The sequence below is a fragment of the Anomaloglossus baeobatrachus genome, chromosome 1 (genome assembly GCF_048569485.1).
Source record: "Anomaloglossus baeobatrachus isolate aAnoBae1 chromosome 1, aAnoBae1.hap1, whole genome shotgun sequence".
In the NCBI taxonomy this organism is placed as follows: Eukaryota; Metazoa; Chordata; class Amphibia; order Anura; family Aromobatidae; genus Anomaloglossus; species Anomaloglossus baeobatrachus.
Window position 1 is genome coordinate 117074656 of NC_134353.1, and position 10931 is coordinate 117085586.

A 10931-nucleotide genomic window follows, 5' to 3' on the forward strand; every position below is an offset into this window, starting at 1 on the left:
CATAACATATGTAACCAGCTTTATGGATACAAGAGAGGATAGCGTCTTTTTTTGCAGCATGGTGGCTCAGTGGTTAGCACTGCAGTCTTGCTGCGCTGGGGTCCTGGGTTCAAATCCCATCAAGGACAACATCTGCAAGAGGTTTGTATGTTCTCCACATGTTTGCGTGGGTTTTCTCTGGATTCTATGGTTTCCTCGCACACTACAAAGAGATATTGATAGGGAATTTAGATTGTGAGCCCAAATGGGCACAGTGTTGCTGATGTATGTAAAGCGCTGTGGAATTAATGGTGCTATATAAGTGAATAAATATTATTATTATTATTATTATTATTATTATTAATATTATTAATATTATTATTATTTTTCTTTGATGTTTGTGAATTCTGCCTTTTTCCATTGACAATGTCTGTGTTTCTGCCCTACTTTTATTTAAATAATCCGCTTAATATGCAATGCTGTGCAAAAATTTACAAAAATTCAGCAAAGTAAGAATGCTTTAAAAAAAGAAGTGTGAATAGTTTAATTTTAATATTCAATAAAATGCAAAGTGAATGGGGTATGACTTCCCTTTGCCTTCAAAACAGCATCAGGTCTTCTAGGTACACTTGTACGCAACTTTTGCGTTTGGACCAACCTCGACAGGGAGGTTGGTCCAAACATCATGTAGAACTAACTACAAATCTTCTGTGGATGTCACTTGTGCAAATCCTTATGTCTTCATGTAATTCCAGATAGACTCAATGATGTAAAGATCAGAGCTCTGTGTGAACAATGTCTTCACTTCCAGGACTTCTTGCTGTTCTTTATGCTTACTCGCTTTACATTTTGGAATGTATACAAATAAACTATTAACACTTTTAGCTTAAGAGCATTCTTACTTTTTCCAAATTTGCGTAAAACTTTTGTACAGTACTGTATATTATAAAATATCTTGAAGAGTAGGAGACTCCGTGCGGCTAAAAACTACTAAAGTAGAGGCTGAAAACAGAAAATCAGCAGAGAATAGAGTTTTGCTTTCTCACTTCTTTATTTTGACCACATGACTAGAGATGAGCTAACCGGTCGTGGTTCGGCTCGAGCTCGGTACGCCGAACCGAGGTCTGGTTCGTGTTCGGTTCGGCGAACCGGTTTGGCGAAACACTCGAACCCATAGGAAACAATGGAAGGCAATCACACACACATAAAAACACCTAGAAAACACTCTCAAAGGTGTCCAAAAGGTGACAAACAACTCACAACACAAACACATGGGAAAGTGACAAGGACATATACTCATGCGAAAACAAAAGAGCTGGACAAGGAAAAAGAGGAGGAGACACAGATATAGGCATGGCATGCCCTTCTAAAATTATGTAAAACACCGCAAGGTGACTCAAAGCGGAGTCTCTCTTTTTTCCAAAAATTGGGCCACACAGACACTCACCCCTTCAGTGGCAGCACTTGTGCCCCAGTTGTACACTTCACAGGTAGCTTTGCATTAAGCACATTCAAAAATACGCCATCCTTAACCGTCCCCAGGATGACACCGGGGTAGGTAGCAAAGTCTTTGCTGAACCATGACTTGTTCATCTTGGCTCCTTTTTAAAAACACTTCAAGCAAGGGTTACTCCAAGCGGAGTCTCTCTTTTTTCCAAAAATTGGGCCACACAGACACCCGCCCCTTCAGTGGAAGCACTTGTGACCCAGTTGTACACTTCACAGGTAGATTTGCATCAAGCACATTCAAAAATACGCCATCCTTAACCGTCCCCAGGATGACACCGGGGTAGGTAGCAAAGTCTTTGCTGAACCATGACTTGCTCATCTTGGCTCCTTTTTAAAAACACAGCAAGCAAGGTTTACTCCAAGCAGAGTCTCCCTTTTTTTTTCCAAAAATTAGGCCACACAGACACCCACCCCTTCAGTGGCAGCACTTGTGCCCCAGTTGTACACTTCACAGGTAGATTTGCATCAAGCACATTCAAAAATACGCCATCCTTAACCGTCCCCAGGATGACACTGGGGTAGGTAGCAAAGTCTTTGCTGAACCATGACTTGTTCATCTTGGCTCCTTTTTAAAAACACTTCAAGCAAGGGTTACTCCAAGCGGAGTCTCCCTTTTTTCCAAAAATTGGGCCACACAGACACCCACCCCTTCAGTGGCAGCACTTGTGCCCCAGTTGTACACTTCACAGGGAGATTTGCATCAAGCACATTCAAAAAATACGCCATCCTTAACCGTCCCCAGGATGACACCGGGGTAGGTAGCAAAGTCTTTGCTGAACCATGACTTGTTCATCTTGGCTCCTTTTTAAAAACACTTCAAGCAAGGGTTACTCCAAGCAGAGTCTCCCTTTTTTCCAAAAATTGGGCCACACAGACACCCACCCCTTCAGTGGCAGCATTTGTGCCCCAGTTGTACACTTCACAGGTAGATTTGCATCAAGCACATTCAAAAATACGCCACGCCATCCTTAACCGTCCCAAGGGTGAGACCGGGGTAGGTAGCTGTTAGGACCAGGTGGACGGGCAGACCCAGGAGGTGGATCCACTGGGCCGAATTCCTTGATGAAGGCAAGGGGTCCGGTAGCCAGAGCACTACGGGTAGCAGGACAGTCCGTGTACAAGAGTAGAAAGGTGAAGTCCCTGGGACCACGGAGTCACAGATGGTAGTCCGGGTGACGGAGCTCAGGTTCGGAGGCCGAGATGTTGTCAGGCGGAGTCCGGAACCGATGGAGCGAGAGGACGGGTCACCGCAGGGATCAGAGGTGGTACGGACTGACAGGATGGCAGATAGTCAGCGTTCGGGGTTCGGGATTCGGCAGGACCGGATGGCGAGGCAGGAACGGCTCTAGAAGAGAGAGAGGTGAGTATATCACAGGAACACAAGGAGACCTGACTCCTAGCTTGGGAAACACGAAGAACAGGCCCCGCCCACTTGGACACTAAACCCCTTTATACCCTGTACCTGTGTGCTTAATTTCCTGTCAGTGGACGCTGGCCCTTTAAGAAAGGGTCAATGACCGCGCGCGCGCCCTAATGCGCATGCGCGCGGCCCGGGTGCCAGAAGCCAGGGCAGGGAGCGGTGAGGAAGAAGCAGGAGAGCCGGGCTGGGGCTGTGTAGCCGACGGGCGCCGGGAGCGGGGACCGGGACGCCTGGAGACCGCGGGCAATGGAGGCTGGAGACCGGGGAGAGGAGCAGAGAAGCCGGGGAGCGTGGCAGGTGAGCCGGGGAGCAGGGCAGGGGACCCGGGGAGCGTGACAGTAGCAAAGTCTTTGCTGAACCATGACTGGTTCATCTTGGCTCCTTTTTAAAAACACTTGAAGCAAGGGTTACTCCAAGCAGAGTCTCCCTTTTTTTGCAAAAATTGGGCCACACAGACACCCACCCCTTCAGTGGCAGCACTTGTGCCCCAGTTGTACACTTCACAGGTAGATTTGCATCAAGCACATTCAAAAATACGCCATCCTTAACCGTCCCCAGGATGACACCGGGGTACAGGGCCGGATTATAGGCGGGGCAGACGGGGCTTCAGCCCAGGGGCCTCCACCACAAGAGCCTCTGAGGGGGCCCCCACCACCATCTGTGTGTCCGCCATTTTATTAATGTCGCAGTGGTTCAAGACCGCACTGTACCTTTAAGGTATTTCAATCCCGGCCATCACTACTGCAGACACGCCCACTGCACGCTGTGTGGGCTGCGTCTGCCAGGATGACGTCACCGCGCTGCTGTTTCTTCCTGCCGTAGAGGAGCTTGTGGGAGGACCGGAGGTCTCAGTTTATCCCGGTAAGTATGAGGTCATTAATCATGGTGCCGGCCGGGCAGGAGACTGCAGTGAGGAGGGAGCAGGACGCCGCTGATAACTCCAGACGGGATTCCATAGTGTCAGCGGCCACTCTGCTATCAGTGTGAGTTATATCAGGAGTCTGAACTGCTGCAGATCAGGTCGGGCTGTCAGTGCCGGGTCATCGGCCTCATCCCTCCCCTGCAATAACACACACTGATCTCCAGCAGAGACATCACTACACACAGAATCCTGCACTGATCACATCTGAGCCTGCAGCACACATTACACTATATGGCCCATATTACATATAGAATATGTTACATCCTGTCCTGTAGGCCCAGGTGTGATCAGTGCAGGGGATTGTATATCTGTGCACATGGTATACCGCATCCAGTGTACAGAGAGAGTAGTGTGATATACTGTGTACACACATCAGATGGTATATAATAATGTGTATATTGTATAACCTCTGGTGTCTGTATCACAGTATATTGTGTACCAGTCATGTATTCTCCTGTACACTGTACAGGGGCGTACCTTTGGGGGGCATGCGGCATATGTTCCCCTGCACGGCAATCAGGGGGGCACCATTAAAAAGTGTGAGGCAGCAGTATGGTGGGAGAAAATTGTAAGTGGAGAGTATTGGTGGAGAAAAGTGTGAGGGGCATAGTATAGAGCCTGGGTAGTGGGGAACATAAGCAGTATAGAGAAGGGGCAGCATGGTGGCCAGTGTGAGGACACAGTATACTGAGGAGGGGGAATGTGAGACTGAGGTGCGGTATAGTGACTGTATAGTGAAGGAGGTAGGCAGTATAGAGAAGGGTCAGCATGGTGGCCAGTGTGAGGGCACACTATGGAGGGCACAGTATGCTGAGGAGGGGGAATGTGAGACGGAGGTACAGTATAGTGACTGTATAGTGAAGGAGGTAGGCAGTATAGAGAAGGGGCGGCATGGTGGCCAGTGTGAGGGCACAGTATGGAGGGCACAGTATGCTGAGGAGGGGGAATGTGAGACGGAGGTACAGTATAGTGACTGTATAGTGAAGGAGGTAGGCAGTATAGAGAAGGGGCGGCATGGTGGCCAGTGTGAGGGCACAGTATGGAGGGCACAGTATGCTGAGGAGGGGGAATGTGAGACGGAGGTACAGTATAGTGACTGTATAGTGAAGGAGGTAGGCAGTATAGAGAAGGGGCGGCATGGTGGCCAGTGTGAGGGCACAGTATGGAGGCACAGTATGCTGAGGAGGGGGAATGTGAGACTGAGGTGCGGTACAGTGACTGTATAGTGAAGGAGGTAGGCAGTATAGAGAAGGGTCAGCATGGTGGCCAGTGTGAGGGCACAGTATGGAGGGCACAGTATGCTGAGGAGGGGGAATGTGAGACTGAGGTGCGGTATAGTGACTGTATAGTGAAGGAGGTAGACAGTATAGAGAAGGGTCAGCATGGTGGCCAGTGTGAGGGCACAGTATGGAGGCACAGTATGCTGAGGAGGGGGAATGTGAGACTGAGGTGCGGTATAGTGACTGTATAGTGAAGGAGGTAGGCAGTATAGAGAAGGGTCAGCATGGTGGCCAGTGTGAGGGCACAGTATGGAGGGCACAGTATGCTGAGGAGGGGGAATGTGAGACTGACGTGCGGTATAGTGACTGTATAGTGAAGGAGGTAGGCAGTATAGAGAAGGGTCAGCATGGTGGCCAGTGTGAGGGCACAGTATGGAGGCACAGTATGCTGAGGAGGGGGAATGTGAGACTGAGGTGCGGTATAGTGACTGTATAGTGAAGGAGGTAGGCAGTATAGAGAAGGGTCAGCATGGTGGCCAGTGTGAGGGCACAGTATGGAGGGCACAGTATGCTGAGGAGGGGGAATGTGAGACTGACGTGCGGTATAGTGACTGTATAGTGAAGGAGGTAGGCAGTATAGAGAAGGGGCGGCATGGTGGCCAGTGTGAGGGCACAGTATGGAGGCACAGTATGCTGAGGAGGGGGAATGTGAGACTGAGGTGCGGTATAGTGACTGTATAGTGAAGGAGGTAGGCAGTATAGAGAAGGGGCAGCATGGTGGCCAGTGTGAGGGCACAGTATGGAGGGCACAGTATGCTGAAGAGGGGGAATGTGAGATTGAGTTGCACTTTCAGTGATTTTGGTACTGAGGGTGAGGGCAGTATAGAGAGGGGATTGCATGGGGGACATTGTGAGGGCACAGCTCAGGAGGGGGAGTGTGAGGAGGGGGCACAGTATAGACATTTGGAAGTATAGTGGGTACACAATGTAGAGGACGGTGTGAAGAGGGGGCCCAGTACTGAAAGAAGAGGCCATGTACCATAAGAATGACATTGTGTGGGTCATTTTGTGCAGGGAGCACAGTGAGGGGCAATTATTTATTCAGGCGCACAGCGTAGGTCATATATTTATATTTAGGAGCATTATAATCATTCTGCTATTTATTTTAAGGGCATAATGTCGAGATGTGCTGCAGAAGGCCCGGGAGGTCTGCAGAGAGGAGCTGTGGATGTGAATAGTCATCATGACGTCTGGACAAGATGGAGAAGAAAGAATAGGATGACTCCGATCAGGGAAGATGTCACCTACAAGGTACCTGGATGTGACTGTATGTGTGTGACACTCAATGCTTCTCCTCATCAGAACTGTGGTTCCTGTATGGTCCAAAGTCTGATGAATACTGATAACAATTGTAAGAAAATGCTGGGAATTGTTAAGGACATACTGGGAGTTGTTAATTCATGTGATACAAATGTATATGGGGATGTGACATTACAATATATTGTTGTAGTAAATTTGGTACTGTAGTCATGTATTGGTGGTTCTGGTGATATATTCGTTTACTGATGAGGGTGCTAGTGATGTATTTTGGTATTGCTTTTGGTTCTGGTGCTGTACACCGTGTGCAGAATTATTAGGCATTTTATATTTTAGAGGATTTTTTTTATTATTGATCAACAACTATGTTCTCAATTAGCCCAAAAGACTCATAAATATCAAATCTTAATATTTTTGGAAGTTGGAGTGGGTTTTTTTTAGATTTGGCTATCTTAGGAGGATATCTGTCTGTGCAGGTAACTATTACTGTGCAGAATTATTAGGCAACTTAATAAAAAGCAAATATATTCCCATCTCACTTGTTTATTTTCACCAGGTAAACCAATATAACTGCACAAAATTTAGAAATAAACATTTCTGACATGCAAAAACAAAACCCCAAAAAATGAGTGCCCAATATCGCCCCCTTTCTTTCTGATGACACTCAGCAGCCGACCATCCATAGATTCTGTCAGTGCTTGATCTGTTTACAATCAACATTGCGTGCAGCAGCCACCACAGCCTCCAGACACTGCTCCCAGAGGTGGACTGTTTTCCCTCCCTGTAGATCTCACATTTTATGAGGGACCACAGGTTCTCTATGGGGTTCAGATCAGGTGAACAAGGGGGCCATGTCATTATTTTTTCATCTTTTAGACCTTTACTGGCCAGCCACACTGTGGAGTAGTTGGATTAATGTGATGGAGCATTGTCCTGCATGAAAATCATGTTTTTCTTGAACGATACCGACTTCTTCCTTACACCGCACCCCTACTCATTACAGAGATGCACATCACCGGATTTACTTAATTGGTAGTTGGCTCTCAGCCTATACAGCTTGGAGTAGGACAACATGTATAAAAGTATCATGTGAGCAAAATACTCATTTGTCTAATAATTCTGCACACAGTGTATTTATGTACATTTTACTGATTCTGATCCTGTACACATGTAGCAAGCCATGATTTGTAAAATTACATGACCGCAAGGGTTTCTACATTATGTTAGTAGCATTAAAGGGGTTGTCCAGGTTTGTGATGAAAGTTTCTATGTGACTGCAGACTTCTGAATCCTCAGTGTGCACACTGCACACTGTCAGGACTCTCCGATGCCAGCAGTGAGAGCTTGAGGGCATGTAACTATTGAGTGAGGCTGCAGACGTCTAATTTGAATGTGGCCGGAAGTAAACAAATCGCATACTTGCAGTCCCATGACTACTTGCTCATGGCACGGGAAAATCATGACAGTGTGCAGTCCGCAAGCTGTGAGAATTCAGAAGTCTGCAGTCATATAACTACAAATTTTCCTTGTCGAGCTGGACAACCCCTTTAATAATAGAAGTAAGCCCCGTAGCATGCCCAATCCAACAACCTGTAATATACTCAATGTAAGGATTCGGCTCTGCTTGCTAATTTTAGAAGTGGTCACATGACCACTTGCAGGTCATTTTAATACTTTGAGTCACAATTAGCTTCTCTTCCTGCTTCTCTTTATGGGCTGTAGTATTTCACTGAACATCGAGAGAATTAGGAAGAGCAGCTCATCGGCACGTGTGAAAATGGCGTATGAGCGGTCACATGACAACTACTCAAACCGCATAAGCCGTGTATAGAAGGGGGCGCCAAACTGAACTCCTACTCCATGGACAGGAAAACCTAGATCCACCTCTGATACAGTGTATGGCATACCGTGTACAGACATCAGCTGCTATGTACTACTCCGGAGACAATACAATAGAGAGCACATTGTGATTTTCAGCAACCATTGCTGCCAGTGAGAACTTTCCCTTTCTGTATTTTTACTATTACTTGGCTGTCTTAACATTGGGATCAATAAAAAAATGTGAGTAACTTTATTTTCTGTGTATAAGTGTAAATCTGAATGTGGCAGAACAGGATACGATCCATGCTCAGTGGATTTATTTCTAAATGCTACAGTTCGTGCTCTACTGTTATGGTTTAAAATGTTAACGTTATGGGGCCCCCACCAGATTTTCTGCCCAGGGGCCCCCACCAACCTTAATCTGGCCCTGCCGGGGTAGGTAGCAAAGTCTTTGCTGAACCATGACTTGTTCATCTTGGCTCCTTTTAAAAAATACAGCAAGGGTTACTCCAAGTGGAGTCTCCCTTTTTTCCAAAAATTGGGCCACACAGACACCCCATCATTGGCAGCACTTGTGCCCTAGTTGCAAACAGGATGTTTTGATTTGCATCAAGCACATTCCAAATCCACAAGCATTTACTCTCCCCAGGATGACACAGGGGTAGTAAATTCCTGGTGGATCCATGACTGTCACTGGACAGATGCGTGCGCTTATCTGTTAGCACACATCCAGCAGCACTGAAGACACATTCAGAGACAACGCTGGCAGCTGGACACGACAAGATCTCCAAGGCGTAAGTGGAGAGCTCTGGCCATTTTTCAAGATTTGAAGCTCAAAATGAGCAAGGCTCCATTTGCAAAGATATGGCATCGATGTTCATTTGGAGATACTCCTGTATCATCCTCTTCAGCCGTTGACTATGTGTCAGACTTGTTGTCTCTGGTGGCCTTGCAAAGGATGGTCTAAAAAAATTATGAAAAGATTCTATAAAATTGCTGTTACCAGCACCAGATATGGTGCTGCTGGTACGGGTAGACTGTTGAAGATGACGAGACCGTCCCATGTTTGTCAAGTTACAACTGGGAGATTCACTCCGTGCACCACGGTTGTTTGGTGGAAAAGCCGAGTTAAGATCGAATAACAGCTTTTGCTAATACTCCTGTATACGTGCGTCACTTTCTATGGCTGGAATTATGTCACAAAATTTAGACTTGTACTGGGGATCTAATAGTGTGGCAAGCCAGTAGTCATCATCATTTCTAATTTTGACAATACGAGGGTCATGTTGGAGGTAGTGCAGCAAGAAGGCGCTCATGTGTCTTGCGCAGCCATGCGGACCAAGTCCACGCTGTGTTTGTGGCATAGAGGTGCTAACCATTCTTTCTTCCTCTGACATCTCCCCCCAACCTCTTTCAACTGAAATTTGACCAAGGTCTCCCTCATCCGCTGAGTCTTCCATTTCCATGGACAGTACGTCCTCCATTTCTTCATGTTCTCCTGCACCTTCCTCAACATTTCGCCTGCTACCATGCGCCCTTGTTGATCCCTGTCCCCCATGGTCCCATGCCTCCCGCCTTGGTGATGATGAACATCTGGACCTTTGTGATGTTGTTGTCCCTTGCGCATATGAATCCTCCTGTAGTTCCTCCCCTTCCTGTTGTCCCACCCCCTGACTCCAAATAGTGTTTAGCGTGTGCTCCAGCATGTAAAGACTGGAATTGTCATGCTGATAATGGCATTGTAAGCGCTAAACATATTCGTCGCCATGTCGAAACTGTGCAGAAGGGTGCATAGGTCCTTGATCTGAGACCACTCCATCAGGATAATCTGCCCCACCTCTGCATCTCGTTGGCCCAGGCTATACGTCATGACGTATTGCACCAGGGCTCGGCGGTGCTGCCACAGTTGCTGTAACATGTGGAGAGTCGAATTCCAGCGTGTCAGCACATCGCATTTCAGACGATGAACCGGCAGGCCGAAAGACTTCTGGAGCGATGCAAGTCGCTCAGCTGCGGCGGTTGAACGGCGGAAGTGAGCAGACAGTTTTCGTGCCCTGTTCAGAAGGCCATCTAGGCCGGGATAGTGTGTTAAAAATTGCTGGACAACAAGGTTCAACACATTAGCCATACAAGACACGTGTGTCACCTTGCCCAGGCGAAGGGCCGCACCCAGGTTTGCAGCATTGTCGCACACGGCCTTACCAGGCTGCAGGTTGAGTGGAGACAACCATTTACCAAACTCAGGCTCCAGAGCTGCCCACAACTCAGCCGCTGTGTGACTCTTATTTCCAAGACATTTCAAGACAAAGACCACCTGATGCCGTTGCGCTCTGCTGCCAGCATAGTAATGAGGGGTGCGTGATTCCTTCTGCGCAGTTACAACGCTGGTGGCCTGACCAGGCAGGCTTGGGGCGGAGGTGGAGGACCCAGACGAGGTTGAGGAGGCAAAAGCAGTGGAGGAACTTGGACAGACAGAGGATTGATGCCCAAGTCGTGGGGACGGCAAGACTTGTGCAGCAGACCCTTCACCATCTATCACCATAGTTACCCAGTGCCCAGTCAGCGACATGTAACGTCCCTGTCCATGCTTACTGGTCCAAGTATCGGTGGTGAAATGTACCCGTTCACACACAGAGTTTCTCAAGGAAGCGGTGATGTTTGTGTGCGACATGCTGGTGTAGCGCTGGCACACCTTTCTTAGAGAAGTAGTGTTGACTGGGCATCTGGTACTGGGGCACAGCGA

The 10931-nt window shown here is 47.8% G+C and overlaps 1 long non-coding RNA gene across 1 annotated transcript; it reads left to right on the forward strand.

Moving 5' to 3' along the window:
* Positions 1-3682: 3682 nt before the first annotated feature.
* LOC142307148 (uncharacterized) lies at positions 3683-8400 on the forward strand. The gene is made up of 3 exons (XR_012753979.1): positions 3683-3769; positions 6221-6361; positions 8090-8400. It is a non-coding gene; the product is annotated as an uncharacterized LOC142307148 (long non-coding RNA).
* Positions 8401-10931: the final 2531 nt, after the last annotated feature.